General features: G+C 57.1%; 1 protein-coding gene across 1 annotated transcript in view; it reads left to right on the top strand.

The window, feature by feature from the left end:
* Positions 1-4,270: 4,270 nt before the first annotated feature.
* Positions 4,271-19,483, top strand: part of LOC122101697 (beta-1,4-N-acetylgalactosaminyltransferase 3-like) — a gene marked incomplete at its 3' end in the record, with an annotated part of 47,055 nt that continues 31,842 nt past the window's right edge. Inside the window, exon 1 of the mRNA XM_042672174.1 lies at positions 4,271-4,331. The remainder of the gene's footprint in view (positions 4,332-19,483) is intronic.

Raw genomic sequence — 19,483 nt, 5'->3', positions numbered from 1 at the left:
CGCGGTGGCTCTCCGGGCTCCCACAGCGGAGCCCGTGACACCTACGTCTTGTGTAGCAAGGGTTTGCACGTGCACACGCACACATACACAGCATGCACACGACCATCCGTGTGCACGCAGATGCACAGCATGCTCACACGCACATACAACCCCAATACATGCACGCACAAGCACACCTGCCTGCAAGCACACAGCCACATCTGCAGATGCAACCATGCATGTGTGTGGCACACGTGTGTGTGCATGCCTAACATGCACACCTATGTGTGCACGCAGACGAGGAGGAGAGGCTGGAGGGGGGAGGCCTCAGCACCAGCAGGCTAAAGATCTGGTCCCTGGCTCTTTAACCTTTAGGTCACCTTGAGGAAACCAAGGCTGGCAGAGCTACTTCCAGCTGGGTCATCTCCGGTCCTTCTTGTGACAGACTGCCGCCGGTGACTGGTGGCACGGCTCCACGCCCACAGCGGGAGCCACAAACCACCCACCCACCGCTCCCCGCCTGGCCCAGCCAAGCCTGCAGGCGAGGGACAGGCCTGGGACGCGCCCCGCAGCCCTAGGACAGCCCGGACACAGTGACCCGGGCTCCGGGCAGGCCCTGGGCCTCTGGATTTGCTAGCTGAGGTTCTGCCAGGTGTTTGCTCCGGGGAGACCCACCCCAGCCACCATGGCACCCACGTCCCACGCCATCCCCATGACTCCGTGCGCAAGAGGGAGAGCGCACTTCCCAAGAGGAAGAGCTGCTCACTGCTGGGAGGAAGGAGAGCTCCGCTTTGCCCTCCCCTGCCCTCCCCTGCCCTCCCTCCCCTTCCCTTCCCCTCCTTCTCCCTCCCTTTCCTTCCCCTCCACTTCTTTTCCCTTCCTTAGGTAAGCACTCTACCACTTGAATCTCCCCTCCCTCTCTCCCTCCCTCCCTCGCCTTCTCCCACAGGCTATCCTGGAACTTCCCATCTAATTCCCCTGTCAGAGCCTCCTGAGTGCTGGGACCATAGGCACGCACCACCATGCCCAGCTTCTAACAGAGAGTTCTAGAACCAGAAACAGGCCAACTGTGATCAACTGGGAAAGGAAATGTGTGAGGTGAGGCTCCGTGGTAAAGTGTTGCTGAGCACGTGTGGCATTAAAGTATGAAACTGCTGTTTAATAAAATGCCTGCAGTGGTGCAGGTCGGTAATTCCTGTACTGGGGAGGCTGAGGAAGGAGGATTTTGAGACCAAGGCCAGCCTGACTACATAGAAAAAGGAGGGAGGAGGGAAGGAAGAAGGGAGGGAGGGCAGGAGGGAGGGAGGGAGGGAGGGAGGGAGGGAGGAGAAAGTATCTTTAAAAAAGAAAACGTGGCGGCAGGTGTGGTGGCACACAGCTGTCACGTGAGCTCCTTGGGAGGCAGCGACAGAAGGATCCCGATTTGAGGCTGCCCGGGCAAAAGCTCAAGACCCTATCTGAAAAACAAAAAGGCAAGATGGACTGGAGTGTGGCTCAAGTTGGAGAATACGTGCAAGCCAAGACCCCAAGTTCAAACCCCTCAAAAGGAATTAAAGGAACACATTTTGGAGGGCAGTGAGCGGAACCCACTCTAACTCAATGGGCTTCGCACGGTCAGCCGGAAGATGAAACATGTTTGGGAATTTCCGGAAGCCACTAAATAACTGGAGCAGGCGGGTGGATGGGAAAGAGAATTCTAGGAAGATTTTATCTGATTGGTGGAGGAGATGATGGTTGGGGTTAAGGTGGGAGCTGGGGGCGGGGATTTAAGAAAAAATTACAGTAGCCCAATGGACATATTTGGACCTTGAGCTTCTAATTAAGGCGGAAGCAGGAAGACGGAAATCAGGACATTCGATCCTGCTGCCCTCAGCTGGGGAGGCTTGCATGATAGGCACATGGTTTTTGTTTTTTGTTTTTGCTGGTCATGGGTCTTGAACTCAGAGCCTGGGCGCTGTCTCTGAGCTTCTTTTGCTCAAGGCTAGCGCTCTACCACTTGAGCCACAGCACCACTTCTGGTTTTCTCTGTGTATGTGGTGCTGCGGAATCGAACCCAGGGCCTCATGCATGCAAGGCGAGCGCTCTACCACTGAGCCACCTTCCCAGCTCTGCACCTGATTTAAAAAAAAAAAAAAAAAATTCTGGAACACTTGTGACTTTTCCCCTTCTCCAGGAACTAGAGTGGAAAAATCAGTCCTTTCCCAGATGAGTCACCTCAAGTAGAGAAATGGTTCCACTCGCTGACCCTCAGGACTTTAATTATCTCATTTAAATCAGCTAATACCCCTCTGCTGGCCTGCAGGCCGGGCCTGGAATGTGGACTGGCTCCTGGACCCTTTGAACTCTTGAGTGATTTTCCTTATCATTGGCCTTTGTATTTTTTCTTCGCTGTCTTCTTTGTGGTCTTGGGGGTTGAACTCGGGGCTGGTAAAGCATGTGTAGCTGGGACTACACACACACCTGTTTGTTGAGAGGAGGTTGACCTCTAGAGCCTCTGGTTCTAAGCCTCCTCATTGGCTGGGATTATAGATGTGAGCTACCATGCTGGGCCCTTTTAAATTTTTGCTTTGTTTGTTTTTTAATTCTTATTGTTATTTTTAACTTAAAAAACAACCCACAAGACTCTACCGCATCTAATTCTCTCCCAACCGCCGGGCCATCCCAGAATGGGGGAAAATTACTTGTTGGGTCTCTCTGCTGGGTTTTCCCTGGTGCCTCTGAGGGAGACAGTTCAGGGAAGTAAGGATCTTCAAATGTGATTGGCAGACCCAGCGATGGCTGAACAAATAATACCTCACTTCCCCTAGCAGGAGCATCATAGGCAAAAAGAATGAATGAATATGAGAGAGAGAGAGGAAAAAGAAAAGAAACAAAAGGCCTGCCGGGAAGCCAGGTGCCGGTGGCCACCTGCGCTAGCTGCTAGCAGCTTCTGGGGAGTCTGAGATCTGAGGGTGGAGGGTTAAAGGTAGCCTGGGAAGAAAGTGTGTGGGGGAGGGAGGGACTCTGTCCCCAGTCACTCAGCCAAGCTGGAAGAGGAGCTGAGGCTCTAGTGCAGAATCCTGAGGGACAGGCCCTGAGTTCACGCCCCAGGGCCGGCACACACACGTGTGTGCACACACACACACACACTCACAAATAAAAAGCCTGCCCCGCAAGCCAGCCTGTCACCCAACACGAACTGGCCTGTTCACCCAGGAGCCCCAAGAGGTGACTCAGTTTCCCTTGGCAGAATCTCACTCCTATGATCTGTGTCCCACCTCCTGTGGGCGGAGGCCTGCGGGGGTGGGGGGGGAGGAGGGTGGGAACCCCTCCTTCGGTCCCACCTCCTGCCACCCCGCAGGAGCCACAGCCTCTGCCCCTCACTCCAGGGAACAAACCTACCTGCGCCCCCTCCCCGGCCCCTCCTTCACAGGGGCGGGGCCAGCCCGAGTCCAGGGTGCGGAACGGGCGTGGCTTACAGGGGGCGTGGCCCGGGAAGGGGCGGGGCCATCCAGGCTAGCGTTGACTGGGCGTGGCTTGTGTGGGGCGTGGCCCAGGCCGTGGTGAGTAGCGTCTTCCCCGCTCCTCCTCCTCGGGGCGGAGCCATCCATCCCAGAGTGTGGGGTGGGCGTGGTTGGTGCGAGGGTGTGGCTTGTGGGCGTGTCCTGGGCGTGGCCCGGGTACCCTCTTCCCTGCTCCTCCTCCTCAGAGCAGAGCTATCTAGTCCAGACTGCGGGCTGGGCGTGGCCTGTATGGGGGCGTGGCCTGGCAGGGGCTGGCAGCCTCTTCCCGGCTCCTCCTCTTCTGGGCGGAGCCGTCCAGTCCAGAATGCGGATTGGACGTGGCATGGACGGAGGCGTGGCCTGGGCGTGGCGCGGGGCGTGGCCCGGGGCAGGGGCACACGGCCTCTTCCCCGCTCCTCCTCGGGGCGGAGCCCACCTGCGGCGGGAGGCGCGGACGATGGGGGCGCGGCCTGGGCTTGGGCGGGACAGGTGGGGTGTGAGGTGCTGCGCGGAGCTGCGGGAGGCCAGAGCGGAGGCTGCCGATCATCGGGGCGCCGGGACCAGCGAGCGAGCCCGCCCGCCCCCCTGCCAGCCCAGGGCCGGCGTGGTGGTCCCCGGGCGGCCGACACGCCCGGAGCATGCCCCGGAGCCCGGCTGGAGCGCGCCCGGGGGACCCGGCCTGAAGTTCGGGGCGCGGCGCCATGGGGAGCCCCCGGGCCGCGCTGCCGCGGCTGCTGGCGCGCCCGGCCCGGCTGCTGCGAAGGCGCTTCCGGCTGCTGCTGGGGCTGGCCGCCGTGTCGCTGGGGCTCTGGACGCTCTACCTGGAGCTGGTGGCGTCGGCCCAGGACGGCGGGAACCCGCTGAACCGCAGTGAGTGGGGCCGGGGGGCGCCCGGGGTGTGGGATTGCCGTGGGGGGGGGGGTGCACCTCGCCGTCCTGGGGGGTCCCCCAGCCTGTCCCCCCGACCGCACCCACCCATCGCCGTCCCGGACACCGTGCGGTGCGTCTGTCCGTCCGTGCCTCAGTGGTCGCTCCTGTTCCCTGCAGTCGGTGTGGCCACCGGCAGCGACCTTTCCATAAAGGCCACTTGAATGGTGGGGAGACCCCCCCCAGCCCCGTGCAGCCCCAGGGGGCACCGAGGACCCTCGGAGGGGAGAAGGCGCTGGGCGCTCTACCCAGAGCGGGTGTGGTGTTTTTCCTCCTCCCGTGGCCAAGGAAAAAAGAGGGAATTGCTGGGGACAGTGAATGAGCCGGCGAGGCTGGACGTGTGCGTGTGCACGCGTGTGCACGGGTGTGCGGGCACGAGGCTTGAACTCAGGATCCTGGAGAGCTCTCCCTTGAACTCCACGCTGCGCTCTCCTTCTGGCTTTCTCTCTGGTTGATTGGAAAAGAGTTGGATTTGTCTGCTGGGGGCTGGTCTCAGACTGCGATCCTCAGATCTCAGCCTCCCAAGCAGCCAGGAGTTGCAGGTGTGAGCCGCCCCCCCCCCACGGGCTGCAAGGGAGGGTGCTCCGCCACCACGGCCAGGTGGAAGGAGGGGAGCCGCAGCTCCTCTTGTCTTAAACGGCCTCAGCGCCCCCCACTCCATGTGGACACTGATTGTCACTTGAGTGTTTCCAGGCGCAGGGCGGCTACCGGGAGGAAGGCAGCCTTCTACCAGCTCACCATCGGCCCAGCTGCCTCCTCTTGACAATCTTGCTCTAGCACTTTCTCCGCCGATCAGCCTCAGGTGGCTGGACTCCACAGGTTGGGCCCAGCATGGAGTCCCTGGAGAGGCCTCTCCCTCGCTTTTGCCCCTCATCCTTGGGACCCACCCTCCTCCCAGGGCATCTTGGCTTTCTCATTCTGAGCCATCGGTTCTAGAATCTGCCAAGTTCCCTTCCTGGATGAAGCTGACTTGGTTTTCTTATTCTTTGTTTCTTTTTCCGAAGGCTCCTTCTCAAAAAAAAAAAAAAAAAAAAGTTCCCAGTGTCTGATTCCAGAACTGGCTTTCGGCGTCGCTTCGATTTTATTCACTGTTTTTTAAAAACGTGTTATTATTTGAGACAGGGCTTGGAACTCTCCATTCTCTTAGATTATCTCCCCCCCCCCCCAAACACACACACACACACACACACACACTCACACACAAACACTCGCTGGGATTACAGGCATGCACCACCATGCTTGGATTTCACGCCGTAGGTTTTTTAACAGGTGGCCAAGCCTGGGCATGGAGGGCCCGCTGGTTTCCTTCCCTCTGTCTCCTGGAACCCATGGTCCATCTGTGACAGAACGGGTCCCCTCCTTTGACTGTGGTGGTGGCTCCCCGCGTCCCATCTGCTTTACGTGTCACCAAGCCAGGTGTTTGGCATCAGGGTCCCCTCTGGTCCTACAGATGGAACCGGCCACTAGGCGCTGTTCCTCTGCAGGGTGGGGGGGGGGGTCATAGGAGGAGGAACGAGGAACACAAGGTAGAAAAGCGCTGTAGCTTTCCTCCACACTCTGCATACTGGCAGCAACCGGAGTTGTAAAACTGCCCTCCGGGGACTGTAGTGGGGCCCTGACCACAGCTGCCGTGGCCCCCTCCTGCCCTGCCCCCTCTCACCCCCACCCCCGGCCTCCTTTTTCTAGTAATCGTTGCCAGTTTTCGCCACCGCCAGCCCCGCTGCCCAGAGCCTGTGATTTGCCTGTCCCTGGGAGAAGTCCTCGAAAGATGGCAGTCACCGAGCGGCAGGCTGGCGGAGTAATGACAGGGAGGGAAGGCCACATCTCCCACCGTGAGCTCTGGAAATAACCCCCCGAAGCTGGAGACGTGGAGGTGGACAATTTGGACCACATGTGCAGAAAAAGATGTAACCGCAGTTGGGAGGAAAACAACCGAAGTCATTCACAAGTAGAGGAAGAGGGATGAGACTGGGCGCTCGCCCGTGGCACAGACGCTTATTTAAGAGCAAGCACAGGGCTGGGAAGGTGGCTCAGTGGTAGAGCGCTTGCCTTGCATGCCTGAGGCCCTGGGTTCAATTCCTCAGCACCACATAAGCAAAAAAGAAAAAAGCCGGAAGTGGTGCTGTGGCTCAAGTGGTAGAGCGCTAGCCTTGAGCTGAAGAGCTGAGGGACAGCGCCTAGGCCCAGAGTTCAGGCCCTACAACCAGACCCCCCCCCAAAAAAAAGAGCAAACACACCCTGAGCAGAGTAGATAAGAAGTTTCTGAAATCTCAGCCCTCCTTCCTGGAGGGTATCAGGTGCCTATAGAAAATAAAAAACAAAACAATCATTAAGTTTCCCAAATGTAGCAACTAGGTGTGGCCAGGCCACTGCTCTGACTCCGTTCACAAAAGTGAGACCACCTGAGAACAGCTTGGCGGCAGGATGAAGATTTTGCAACGTTACAGAAAGGAGGCCATCCTGACAGAAAGAACAACATATCCAAAGACACAGCTGGACAAGTGGCTCATACCTGTAATCCCAGCTACCTGGAAGGCAGAGAGAAGAATTGTGGTTTGAGGCCAGTATGGGCAGAAAGTTCTTGAGGTTTTTTTTTAATCTCCATAGAGAACTGGCTGTGCTGGTGAGTGTCTGTTACCCTAGCTATTTTAGGAAGCCTAAAACAGGTAGCTGGAGATCTAGGTGTGCACCTGGGCAGATAACAAGACCCTAGCTTCCAAATAACTAGTTAGAAAACATAACTGGAGGTGTGGCTCAGTGGTAGAAGCCCCTGCCCAGCAAACTCAATGCCCTGAGTTTGAATTCCAGTACTGCTCCGCCCGCCCCCATTTCTACAAAAAAAAAAAAACGTAGAGAGAATTCACATTCAGAATACTGAGCAGCCAGGGGGGATCTTGCATAAGACTTTCCTGTCACCTGTGGCTCGCGCCAGCTATTCAGGAGGGCTGAGATATGAGAATTGAGGTTCAAAGCTGGTCCGGGCAGGAAAGTCTGTATGACTTGTGTTGCCAGTGAACTACACACACACACATACAAAAAAGCCAGAGGTAGAGAGAGCTGTGGCTCAAGTGGTAGAGCATAAAAGCTCAGGGACAGCATCCAGGCGGGAGTCAAACCCCAGCCCGCACACATACAAAGGGGAAGGCTCTGAAGAGCAGGCTCCGTGGCATCGGGGCTCTGGGACAGGGGCAGGGGCCAGCTGGTGGTGGGCTCTAGGGCCTGGGGCTGCCACTGCACATAACCACCCCCCTGCCGTGTGTCCAGCGACGCCCTGTGTTTTTGCCATCTCCCGCATGGCCTTGAGTGGCTGAAAAGCACCCCCGGGAAATGGAGCCTCCCGGAAGGAAAAAGATTCTCCATCCGCATCCGCGCAGGTGTGAACAAGCTCTGGCTGTCTCTGCAGATTGGATTATAGCTAGGGATCTGAGGAGCCTCCTCCGCTTCTTTCCTTCCTAAGTCACCTACTGCCAGGACCGGCCAGAGTCAAGACATGACGTTTGGGCCCAGAGCCAGAGTTGAGTGGCTTCAGGCCGGGAGCCAATTGGCCAGAGCTGTCTCCCTGGTCCACCTCCGGGGACAGCCTGGGGGGGCCTTCCAGTCCCCCACCCGACCCCAGCCTGGCACTCTGCTTCGGAGGGCATTCAACCCTCCAGTGCTGGTAATGTGAGCCGCGGGCAGGGGGAGGGAGGGAGGGAGCGCCTGGCTCTGTGTGCCCCGCCCCCCCCCCCCCCCCCCCGTGGAGTAGACCTGGCCGGTGTGGGGGTCCCTGTGGGAAGAGCCATGACACACTGCCTGGCAGGCCAGCTTTTCCCTTCCACGCTCCGTCGGCTCGCTTTCCCGTATTGAACTTACGGTAGTGTTATTTCACCCATCTGTTGGGCTGCGCGCATCACCGAGTTAGTACCCGTCCTGGGCAGGCATGGCAGAAGCTTTGTTCCGGTCATGGATAGTCGGGTCCGAATGTGCAAGTTCCCTGCCTTTTCCCCTAGCCAATACCCTCCTGAGCAGCCCAGGAATTCTTCCCTGGGCCAGCATACTTCCTACCCAAACAAGCCAGGCACCGGTGGCTCACACCTGTCATCCCAGCTACTCAAGAGGCCGAGGCCTGAGGATCTCAATTTGAAACCAGCCTGGGTAGGAAAAGCCATGCGATTTTAATCAGCAAAAAGCCGGAAGTAGTAGAGCTGTGGCTCAAGTGGTAGAGCGCCAGCTTTGAGTGGAAAAGCTCAGGGACAGCGCCCACTCCCTAAGTTCAAGCCCCAGGACCAGCACACACACACAAAAATAGATGATAGGTGGTTAGATAAGATAGATCAATGATAGATGATAGATGGGTGGATGGATAGATAGATAGATGGATGGATGGATAGACAGACAGACAGATAGATACAAAAGCAAATGGAAGGATGCCATCAGCCCTTCTTTATAAGAGTATCTGGCTGGGTCCCAGTGGCTCCCGCCTGTCATCCTAGCTACTCAGGAGGCTGAGATCTGAGGATCAAGGTTCAAAGCCAGCCCAGGCAGGAAAGTCCATGAGATTCTGATCTCCAATGAACCACCAGAAAACCAGCTGTTAAGCTGTGGCTCAAGTGGTAGAGCGCTAGCCTTGAGCTGAAGAGCTCAGGGACAGCGCCCAGGCCCTGAGTTCAAGCCCCAGGACCAACCAAAAAAAAAAAAAAGAAAAGTGTCTGGCAGCAGGAATGCGTGCTTGACGAGAGACTACCGTATTTGGTGTCTGTCCCTTCCTGGTCTCTTCTGTTCCTCTTCTGGGGGACCTTCCTTAGCCGCATGCGTGTCTTTGCGCCCCTCCCCGCCCCGCGTGGCCTCCCCCGCAGTGCCCGCCCGCAGGCCTGCTCCTCATACAGGCCCTTCTCTGTTCTGGTTCGCAGAGCCGGCTGGGGGCACTGCCGTAATTTTCCAGGCCTTGCTCTGGCTGGGCCGAGCGGAGCTGGGACGGGTGCGTTTGCTTTGTTTGGAAGGGGGCCTGGAGGTTCTTGGAGCTGACCCGCTGCTCCCCGCGCTCTCCCCACGTCCACCGCTCTCAGAGAAATTCCCCTCTGAAAAAACTTTCCACTGGTACCATTCCCTCTGCGGATGGGTGGCGAGCGCTAAACGAGGCCATACATCCAAGCCTCGGCCGCCACTCGACCTCGTAATCCACATAGCTAGTGGATTTATAGGTTAGCCGACAGAAAATGCCAGCGCCAGAGCGGGGCTCTGTTGCGTCTAGAGGGAAGCGGGCCCATGAGTAGGCTCTTTATTCCAAACCTCTGCATGTACTCTCTTTTGTGCCAGGCTTGAACTCTGAGCCTGGTGTTGGCCCTGAGCATCTCTTGCTCAAGGTCAGCCCTCTACCACTCGAGCCACAGCTCCCCTTCCAGTTTTGTTTTTTGGTTTTTTTCTGAGTAGTTTATTGGCGATAAAGACTCTCAGTGACTTTCTCCTACCTGGGCTGGCTTTGAACCACAGTCCTCAGATCTCAGCCTCCTGGGTAGCTGGGGATGACAGGTGTGAGCCGCCTGTGCCCGGCTGTTTTGTATTTTGTAGTCTCTTTGGTGGCAGGGGTGACGCATTCTAAAGCGCAAAGGAAAAGGTTTCCAGAGCCTTCACTGTTTGGTGGGGAACTATGTGTGTGGAGTGACTGTGTGGTGGGGTTCCTGGAAAAAATGGGGCCCGGCTGAAGTCTCCACCGTTACTCACCCGGTCGTGGGACCTTGGCTGCTTCATCTAAAGTTGGACAGCCTTCCCTGCAGAGCTTTGCTGATAACCGTAAGCCTTAGAGGCTGAGAAGGGGAGGATCCCGGTTGGAGGCTGGGCCTGGGCAGGCAAGTTCACAAGCACCCCAACCTTTGGTTAGGAGGCTTGAGGATGGAGGTGCCCAGGCCAGCTAGGGTGCTGTGAGACTCCCATTTCCTCGGGAAGAAGTCAGATGTGGCCGCACACCGCCTTCAATCCCGGCGATGATGGGAAGTCTGGAATCGGGGGAGGGGGAAGGGATTTGGGTCTGCTAGGAGGCACAATGCTCTATCCTAAAAATAACCCGAGATGAGCAGCTGGAGTCGCAGCTCGGTGGGATCGTGTCGGCCCAGCAGGCGCCAAGCGGCCCTGAGTTCAAACCCTGGTACCGCCTCACTTAAAAAGAGTCAGAGTGTCAAAAGAGACCCAACACACTTGAGTTAGGGCCAAATACAACTTGGGAGGGTTTCTTTAGGTAGCCTTTACACTTGATCGGGAACTTGGATTCCATCAGGAGCCAAGGATTCTCTCTCCTCTCCTCTCCTCTCCTCCTCTTCCTCTTCCGCTTAGTGGAGGGCCCTGGGAAATGGTGGCGGAAGATCGTGGGGGGAGAGAAATAGCGGAAGACTCCTGCCCCCACGTCTTCATTCCAGTGACTCCGGGGTCTGGGGTTGTACCTGGTTCTTGTTCAAGTCCTAGGAGCGCAGGAGTACTTGGGTTTGAACTCAGGACCTTGGACTTGGCTGGGCAGGAAGGTGCTCTACCACTTGGGACAGGCCTCAAGCCTGTGTTGCTTTTGTTTTCGACTAAGGTCCCATATTTCATGCCCCCCCCAAACCAATCCTGGGTGTTATCTTCCTGTTTGTGCTCCCACAAACAGGAAGGGGAGGATGGGTTGAGTTGAAGGTCTTACTGTGTGCCTGGGCTGGCCTCAGACTTTGAACCTCTGAACCTCTGCCTCCTAAGTAGCTACAGTTATGGGCACGTGAGCCACAATGTTCAGTTTGGTCTTATGTTTTTCTTTTTTTAAAGGTTTTTTTGGGGTGGTATTGTGGTTTGAACCAGGGCTCTACCCCCTTGAGTCATGCCTCCAGCCCTTTTCCTCTAGTTATTTTTAAAATAAAATGTCACTTATTTAGCCCAGGCTGGTCTGAACCACAATCTGCCAGGAATGACGATCCTCCTACTTAGGTCGGGATACCAACTGCGTTATCCTGCTATACCTGGTCTTTTCTGCAGAGGTGTGGCCTCTTGAACTCTGCTGGGGCTGGCCTCAAACCTCCATCCTCGTGCTCGCCACCTTCTGAGTAGCTACGGGCCGGGCCGGCGTGCGCTGTTAGAGCGGACTTTAAAACGAAGTTCTGTTATCCCTCATGTCATCTAAAACCTGCCATGGCCCTCCACAGAGGGGCTGTGAACGTGTGAGCATCTGCTCCCCAAGAATCCCCCGTGGGATTCTTTTCCCTTTATGGAGGGCTGGTCTCTGTCTGTAAAAGGAAGTTTGTCGTGTTTCATGCGGAACTTTTAAATAGGTGTCTGTATTTTCTTGAAGAAGAAGGAGGAGGAGGAGGAAGGAGGGAGGAAGAGGAGGAGGAAGAAGAAGAGGAAGAAGAAGAGGAAGAAGTCCTCCTCCTCCTCCTCCTCCTTGGCTTGAGTTTCTAAGGCTCTCCTCCAGCTCCAGCAGTGTGTGTGTGTGTGTGTGTGTGTGTGTGCACGCGTGCGTGCCTGCTCATGTGCGTGTGTCTCAACAAAGGTGAGTGTTCTAGGTGAGGCAGGCAGTACCGGCTGGTCACAGCTAAGGGACCCCGTGTTCCTCAGAGCAGAGGCTCCTGGGAGACGGCGGCCATGCGGCTCAGCACTGGTGGGTGGCCTGACGGAGCAGTTAGGATTGGCTGGAGTGACGGCAGCGGGCATGAAGGTGGTGTCTTCCTTCTGCTCACGCTCGCTTTGTCTGTCTCTCCATTCTCCGGTCCATCCGTCAGTGGCGGGAGATGAAGCCGTGGGGACTTGGCGGGTGGCCCGGTGGGGTGGTGCATGCCTGTAATCCTGACACTTGGGGGAGGCAGGAAGATGGGGAATTGCAGGCCAGCCTGGTCTCCGTACAGGGTCAAAACAGACAGACCAGCCCAACACCCAGACGAGAAATCAGCACTTCTCAGGCCGTTCCGCAGCCACCCAGAGGTGGAGGTGGATTTCTAGCTGCAAGGAAGTCAGATGAGAGCGAGGACGGTCAAGAAAAGAGGTCAAGCCCTGCGCATGCTGCTGCTGCTGCTGCTGCTCCTCCTCCTCCTCCTCCTCCTCCTCCTCCTCCTCCTCCTCCCCCTCCTCCTCCTCCTCCTCCTCCTCCTCCTCCTCCTCCTCCCCCTCCTCCTCCTCCTCCTCCTCCCCCCTCCTCCCCCTCCTCCTCCTGCTCCTGCTCCTCCTCCTCCTCCTGCTCCTCCTCTCCTGCTCCCCCTCCTCCTCCTCCTCCTCCTCCTCCCCCTCCTCCTCCTGCTCCTGCTCCTCCTCCTCCTCCTGCTCCTCCTCCTCTTCCTCCTGCTCCTCCCCCTCCCCCTCCTCCTCCTCCTCCATCTCCCCTCCCCCTCCTCCATCTCCTCCTCCCCCTCCTCCTCCTCCCCCTCCTCCTCCTCCTCCCCCTCCTCCTCCCCCTCCCCCTCCTCCTCCCCCTCCTCCTCCTCTTCCACCTCCTCCTTTTCCTCCTCCTCCTCCTTTTCCTCCTCCTCCTCCTTTTCCTCCTCCTCTTCGTCCTTCCTCCTGTTTACTTTTTCCTCCTCTTCTCTCTCTTCTTCCTTTTATTTCTTCCTTCTTTCTCTCCTTTCTTCCTTTCATCCTCCTCCTCCTCCTTCTTCCTGACGCTTGAGCTCAGGGCCTGAACTCAAAGCTAATGCTCTACCGTTTGAGCCACACCTCTACTTTGGGCTTTTTTTTTTTTTTGTCAGTCGTGGGCCTTGAACTCTGGGCCTGGGCGCTGTCCCTCAGCTCAAGGCTGGCGCTCTACCACTTGAGCCACAGCGCCACTTCTGGCGTTTTGGTGATTCACTGGAGATAAGAGTCTCAAGGACTTTCCTGCCTGGGCTGGCTTTGAAGCTCGATCCTCTGATCTCAGCCTCCTGAGTAGCATGAGCCACCAGCGCCCGGCGGTTGGCTTTGTTTGTTTGTTCGTTTGTTTGTAGTCTCAAGGATTTGTCGTTCCTGGCTGGCTTCAAACCACAATCCTCAGATCTCCTCCGGAGTAGCTGGGATGACAGGCGTGAGCCACTGTGCCTGACCAGACCTTCCTCCAGGGCACTGGGTCATGGCCTCCAAGGCAGAGAAGACCCTTGGGGGGAGGGGGTGGGGGGCGCCATGCTGGTGGGGTTTGCTGCAAGTCCATCCTCAGTATGTGTGTGTGGGGGGTTGGTGGTAGCCATTCGGAGCCCCCCCACATCCCCCACCCCCACCCCGGCCCAGGCCCACGCATCAACGTCAGGGCATAGATTCTGCATCTGCTCTTCTCAGGGCTGGGCCGGGCCGCCCGCTGCCCGCCTCATCCGTCACAAACCCCGCTGTGTGCCGCGTTGGGGTGCAAGGCCTTCTGCCCAGGGCCGGCGGTGAGCCCGAGGCCTGGTTTGGGAGCCCTGGCACTGGCCTGACTGGACCCTCCCAGGCCCGGGACCTGGCGATGGGAGGCAGTGGGCGAGAGTCCCGGCTTAGAGGCGCCGAAGATGGGGAGTGGTGCTTCTAGAATTTTCCTCCCAGGCTAGCTGACCAGTGGGCCAGCCACGCTGGTCAGCTTCCCCATGGCGTCATGGGAGTCAGTGACCCTGGCTCACAAGGTGGCGGTGGAGCCGTGGAAACTGAACCCCGGCCCTCCACACCTCTCACTAAGCTTGTTTACCCCGTTTTTCCCCTCCTGCCCCCCCCCCGGCCCCCGGCATGCCTGGAGCCAGGCTGGGGCAGGGCACCCCCCCAAGCCCTCTGCACCCCAAGGTCCCACGCCCAGACCACCTTTGCGGGGTTCGTCGTGGTAGGAGGGCTGAGGCCACCAGTGCCTTCTCCTAACCCCTCGTTGTCCCGGGCAGGGCAGACGGGCCCCGGTCATTAGCTCACCGCAGGCCCGGCTGCCAGGCCAGCCCCCAGCTGCCAGGGCGCAGAGCCCCGGGCTAATTTTAGACCTGGAGACTCACCGCCAGCAGCTGCGGCTGGGCTGGGCTGGGCTGCCTGGGTGTGGACTCTCCCCCCCTCTCCTCCCCCCCACTTCAGCCAAAGCCTGGGTCATGGGGTTCTTCTGCACAAAGATGGGGACCCCGAAGCCACCACTGTCCCCCAAGGCTCTTCTCCTTGCATTAAGATACTCTGGAATCTACGAATACAGCACCCTAAAGAGGAGGCCTCCAGCCCGGCTGGAGCCTGTCATCCTAGCTACACAGGAGGCTGAGATCTGAGGGTCGAGTTTTGAGGCCAGCCCAGGCAGGGAAAGTCTTGGGAGACTCTTATCTCTAGTTCTAGTGAACCTCCAAAAGGCCAGAAGTGGGGCTGTGGCTCCAAGTAGTAGAGCTCTAGCCTTGAGCACAAAAGCTCAGGGACAGTGCCCAGGTCCTGAGTTCAAGACCCAAGACTGACACTTCCCTCTCCCACCAAAGGCTTCCAGAAGGAGGCAGGAAAAGAGCCCAGGGCACAGAGGGTCTTGGGTTGATGGGCTCAATCCAGTCTCCCTTTCAGCGCCACGCCAGTAATGTCAATGACTTCTTCCCACCCTTTTTCCCATTGTCTCTCACGGGAAGGGACAGGGAGAGATGGGGGCTGTGTCACTCATGGGCGGGGGCGGAGCTAAGAGCCTTCATGGTGAACGTGATCAGCTGTTAGTTTCTGCTGACCAAGGGCTCCGGGGTTGGTCCTGGACACCTGGTGGGAGCCGGGTGCCACCACTGGGAAGCTCGCCACCATTTCCCATCAGCCAGGGCTGCTTGCGAATGCAGGGGACAGAGCCCCCGGCTTCTCCTGCCTGGAGCTCTGCATCTGGCACGTGGCACCCGCAAAGCCCCTCAAGGCTACCCATCCTCCCAGCACCCCTGAGGCAGAGACGTGCCACGCAAAGCCAGCCTGCGCGGGAGAGGCTACCAGACTTTTTCTTCTTCTTCTTTTTGCCAGTCCTGGGACTTGAACTCAGGGCCTGCGCACTGACCCTGAGCTTCTTTTGCTCAAGGCTGGTGCTCTACCACTTGAGCCACAGTGCCACTCCCAGCTCTTTCTGGCTCTGTGGTACTGAGGAATCGAACCTGGGGCTTTGTGCACGCGAGGTAAGCCCTCTACCACGGAGCCACCTTCCCAGTCCCTCTATGAGACTCCTAACTCCACTCTACCACCCAAAAGCTGGAAATGGAGCTATGGCACAAGCAGTAGAGCACCAGCCTTGAGTAAAACACACACACACACACACACACACACACACACACACACACACACACACACACACACACACACACACACACACACACACACACACACACACACACACACCTCTATACCTGGATTTCCTCCTTCAATGGGGGGGGTTTGAAAAGCAGTAAGGAGGTGAATGTATTACAGGTATAACCTCCTAGATCAACCCGTTCCTGAGTGAGCACTCCCAGTGAGATCAGAAGCAGTGTCTGGACACATCACCGTGGGCAGGGTGTGGGGTTCGCAATCGCGCTGATGCGTCCGGGCTGAGAGCTCGGGGTGTGTGCACGTGCTGTGCTGTGACTCACCGGAGCGGGGCCTTCCTGTTTTACAATTCCTCTCACCTCCACACCCAGCACAGTCTCCCGCAGTCCCCAGCCCCAAGCCCCTCCCCACCCCTTCCTCCCTCCCGGAGGCCCCTGGGAGTTTTGACTCTTCTTCTCCAGGGCTCAAAGCTTTTTTTCCTGTCCAGGGCTCAGATTTCTGACCTGGAAACCGAGCCTCGGCCTTCCCCCCCCTGCTGCACAGAGCTGTGAATTCTTTACATGCCCCTCACCCGCAGCATGGCCCTGGGCTTTCCTTCCTAGAGCCCCCCCCCAAGGGCCAAAGGCAGGTCACTTAGGCCTGTGAATCCCAAAGATCCACCGGCCTCCAGAATCCCCTCCCCCCACATGTCCAGCTTTTAAAAAGCATAAAGGAACCCATGCTCACTGGTTAGAAAAAAAATCTAGGCTGGGAGCACAGCTCAGGGGCACTCATGGAGTCCTGAGTCCTCTCTCTCTGTCTCTCTGTGTCTGTCTGTCTGTCTGTCTCTCCTCTGATCATACTAGCATTTGATCTCAGGGCCTAAGCATCATCCCTTAGCATTTACACACAAGGCTGGTGCTCTACCAGTTGAACCATGGCTCCATTTCTGGCTTTTGGCTGGTTCATTGGAGATGAGAGTCTTGAGGCCGCTCCTGCTCTGGCTGGCTTCGAACCTTGATCCTCAGATCTCAGTCTACCCCTGCCTCCAGCTCCTGAGGAGCTGGGATGTAAAGGCGGAGAGCCACTGTTAAGCCTGACTTGTTAAATTCTTCAGGTATTAACTTTTTTTTTTTTTTTTTTGGTGGTGGTGGGACTTGAACTCTGGGCCTGGGCGCTGTCCCTCAGCTCAAGGTGGGCGCTCTACCACTTGAGCCACAGCGCCACTTCCAGTTTTCTGGTGATTCATTGGAGATAAGAGTCTCATGGACTTTCCTGCCTGGGGCTGGCTTTGAACCACGATCCTCAGATCTCAGCCTCCTGAGTAGCTGGGATGACAGGCGTGAGCCACCAGCGCCTGGCAGGTATTCCCTTTATAAACCCTCCCACCCTCTCTAGATCTTCCTCCCAACAAAACTCTAGAGCAAGTGTTCACCCCAGGCTTTGGCAGGTCAGGGAGGAGTGAACTCTGCTTTTCAGACACCCTGGGTCCGTCTGTCTTCCCGCAGCATGTTACAGAGCCCAGAGGGGTCAGGGCAGTACCCGGCCCACACCACAGCCCCCTCTTCCTCCGCTCCACCTTGAACTACCCCACCCCGACCAGGCTTCTTGGGTTGGAGAAGGTTTTGGCTGAACCTCACAGGAAGAGCCGCCCTCTGCCAGGATTGCCCATCCCTGTGATTTCTGACTTTTCTCACGCTTTTCCCCCTTCTTTTGGTTTTTGTTTTGTTTTGTGTTTAGGGCATTCCCAGGATCCGCTCGCCTCGGGGAGATAGGGTCTGAATAGGTCTGTCCTGGATTGGTAGGAGTTGGGGGGCAGGACGGGGGTAGGGGGAGCTGGCACAAAGCCATGCGGAGCCCGCTGGGGACCTCCAATCCTCTTCCCCAATAGCTGGGACCAGACAGGCCTGGGAGATGCCATCGGCAAACCTGGCCATTGGTTTTTGTCTTCTTTCATTTGCATAGATTTGAGCCAGTTAAGCACCCAGCCAATAGGCTTCTCAGAAATCAGACTGTAACCTAGTTTGCCTCTCTGACTTAATTTAACTGCTAAAACTTCAGATGTGGTCCGGGAGTCCCGTCCTACGTTTCAGTGTGGTCAGCTTGTGTTCAAGGACCCTGTCATTCGTGCATTCATTTTGCCTGTCCTGGGGCTTGAACTCAGGGCCTGGGCGGTGTCCCTGGGGTATTATTATTATTATTATTTTGCTTAAGGCTAGTACTCTACCACTGGAGCCACAGCTCCACTTCTACAACCAGCTTTTTGCTGGTTAATTGGAGATAAGGATCTCACGGACTTCCTTTCCCTGGGGTCTGGCTTCGAACCTTGGTCCTCAGATCTCAGCCTCCTGAGTGGCTAGGATGGCAGGCGGGAGCCATCGATGCAGCCCCTTCCATCGTTTTAAATCAGTGAGTTCTGTCGAGGGGTTTGGGTACCATTTTGGCCAAGAGCCTCTGTGGAAAAGGGACAGGGGCCCTCGGTCCCCTGTGAGGCTTTGTTTCCGTAGTAGCTTTGGGTGTGTCCTTGTTCCTTTCTATGAAAGGAAGAAGCTGCGGCCATTGGATCTTTCTGGCAATCCTTGGTCAGGAGTGCATGGAAACTGGGCAGGAGGGTGGTGCATTGAACCTTTTATTTTTTCTGACAGTACTGGAGCTTGAACTCAGAGCCCTGCAGTTCTGCTCCACTTTCTTGCTCACACCTGGTGCTCTACCACTTGAGGTGTGCCTCCAGCCCAGCTTTTTGCTGGTTATTTTGGAGATGGAGTTCCCAGACTTTGCTGCCCAGGCTGGCTTTGAATCACATTTGTGATTCAGATCTCAGCCTCCTGGGTCGGCTAGGATTACAGGCATGTGGCACTCACATGTAGCTCGAAATCACTGTCAAATGCACCCCAGGTTTGGGTCTTTGCACTGGAACCATCCAGAGTTTCTGATCCTTCTTAAGCCTCCAGCTTAACCCTTTCTCAACATCTCAAGCCAAAGACTCTGCACCTTGGTGTGACCTTTGCCCTCTGACTTATGACATACACCGAGTCCTGGAACTGCTGTTCTCCACCCAAAGCTATTAATGGACCCCTTGGAGGATTGGGCCTCTTTCGTTCTTGAGAAGGAGAACAGAGCCAACTTCTCAGTATCCAGCCAGGAAGCCAAGGCCCTGCCCTGCAGCCTGGACAGTTGGGGTGGGGCCTGGGCAGAGGTGCCAGGCCCTGGAGCCCAGCTAGGCAACGTGGAGACACTGCTGGGTTTTTCTCATCCAGCATGCAATGGCTGTCGGGGCCTAGCAGGTACTGGACACACACTGTCCACCCATCCTCATCCCCGCGCATCCCCCCCCCCCCCCCCCCCGCCCTAGCAGATCCGGGCCAGCAACCTGAGTGAGGCCGAGGAGGGGAGGGGGGTGGCAATCAGAGCAGAAAAGGGCTGTGTGTCATCAAGTATTTAATAATTATTATCGGAAGGCACCAGGGGAGGAGGGGTGGGGTAGAGGAAGAGGAAGAAGATGGGGCTGGGGCTTGGATGATACCCAGATATGGCGGGGGGGAGGGGGGGCGGGTGTGAATAAATAAACCCAGCTTGGCTCTCCTGGAATCCTCATTCTTCCACACACTGAATTCACTGACCTAAATCGGGTCTCTGCTCCTCCTCTTCACGAGTCCGATTTTCAGACTTTCCTCCTGCACTGGCTGCAGCTTCACGTCCGGACAGGCTCCGACTGCGGTCTGGAGCACGCCCTAGTATATTCTGTGTGTGTGTGTGTGTGTGTGTGTGTGTGCGCGTGCGCGCGCGCTAGCGCACGTGCCGGTCCTGGGGCTTGAACTCAGGGCCTGGGTTTCATCGCTCAAGGCTGGTGCTCTACCTCTTGAGCCACAGCTCCATTTCCAACTCTTTTATTTTGGGGGGGGGTGATAAATTGAAGACGAGTCTCAAGACTTTCCTGCCCAGGCTAGCTTTGAACCCTGATCCTCATATCCCAG

This window comes from Dipodomys spectabilis, unplaced genomic scaffold (assembly GCF_019054845.1).
Source record: "Dipodomys spectabilis isolate Male_0828 unplaced genomic scaffold, ASM1905484v1 ptg000672l, whole genome shotgun sequence".
Lineage (NCBI taxonomy): Eukaryota > Metazoa > Chordata > Mammalia > Rodentia > Heteromyidae > Dipodomys > Dipodomys spectabilis.
This window is presented reverse-complemented; position numbering and strand designations above follow the sequence as displayed.